We start from the raw sequence: 1,339 nt of genomic DNA, 5'->3' as shown, positions 1-1,339 counted from the left end.
CACACACTGTGCACACACACTCCCCTCACACACACACACAACATATACACATAAATACACACACTGTGCACACACACTCCCCTCACACACACACACAACATATACACATAAATACACACACTGTGCACACACACTCCCCTCACACACACACACAACATATATACACGTAAATACACACACTGTGCACACACACTCCCCTCACACACACACACACACACACAACACATACACACACACACAACACATACACATAAATACACACACTGTGCGTGACATTAAAACTGTCCACAAACCACAACGACTTTCCCCACATTTTATTTTTCCCTCAAGGTCATCCATATGACACAAATAAACAGGCCAGACACAACAGCCAAACCAATGTGTCTCACTGCCAAGACACGCTGGAATCAATTTTTGCCCATATGGACTTTATTATATTGATTATATTGGTGTCATCTTAAAGCTTGTTATTTTTCCCCCTTGGTTTTGAAGACAATAATATACCCAACTATCTGGAATAAAGGTCTCGACATTTGTGACAGAATCAGGCGAGGATCGTGTAGAGTAAACGGTAAAAATAAACAAGAATATGGCAGCCCAAGTTTGGGGATTTCCAAAGATCAAAGATACCGTACTGCAAATTTACATTTTCTGTGGCGTTGATCAACATTTACCAGTAAAATCTACGCAGAAATCTGGTCTCACAAGGGCAGAAAATGGTATTGATCCCTCTAAAAATCAGTTTAAAAAATGTTCAACCAACGGAAAAATGCCTGATTCTCTGATTTCATCGTTTCTCCGAGCGCCTGATTTCATCGTTTCTCCGAGCGCCTGATTTCATCGTTTCCCCGAGCGCCTGATTTCATCGTTTCTCCGAGCGCCTGATTTCATCGTTTCTCCGAGCGCCTGATTTTCCCACGATGCCTCACACACTCTTCCCCCGACAGCGGCCCACAGACCATTATAAACAGCCGCAGCTGACAGACCAAAACTACCTGTACACAACTCAAAACTACCTGTACACAACTCAAAACTACCTGTACACAACTCAAAACTACCTGTACACAACTCAAAACTACCTGTACACAACTCAAAACTACCTGTACACAACTCAAAACCACATTCTCAGAACTGTCTCTCAGAATGACAAAACAATCAAAGCATATCACGTTCTATAACAAACTTCACCGAACCATCAACACCAACAACTACATCAGCCAAAAACAGAGAAGTACACCCACACACACCCACACACACACACCCACACCCACACACATGGTCACACACACACACACACACACATGGTCACACACACACACACACCCATGGTCACCCACAC

General features: G+C 43.2%; 1 long non-coding RNA gene across 2 annotated transcripts; it reads right to left on the bottom strand.

Moving 5' to 3' along the window:
- Positions 1–299: 299 nt before the first annotated feature.
- LOC101859518 lies at positions 300–1,302 on the bottom strand. Of its 2 annotated transcripts, none has more exons than XR_004859203.1 (2): positions 1,038–1,302; positions 300–995 (listed from the first exon to the last, which is right to left on the bottom strand). It is a non-coding gene; the product is annotated as an uncharacterized LOC101859518 (long non-coding RNA). The 2 variants fall into 2 exon arrangements; XR_004859204.1 differs by having other exon boundaries at positions 1,059–1,302.
- Between the last annotated feature and the right edge of the window lie 37 nt (positions 1,303–1,339).

Source organism: Aplysia californica, unplaced genomic scaffold, assembly GCF_000002075.1.
Source record: "Aplysia californica isolate F4 #8 unplaced genomic scaffold, AplCal3.0 scaffold00789, whole genome shotgun sequence".
In the NCBI taxonomy this organism is placed as follows: domain Eukaryota; kingdom Metazoa; phylum Mollusca; class Gastropoda; order Aplysiida; family Aplysiidae; genus Aplysia; species Aplysia californica.
Note: the sequence above shows the minus strand (reverse complement) of the source record. Positions and strands in the feature narration are given on the sequence as shown.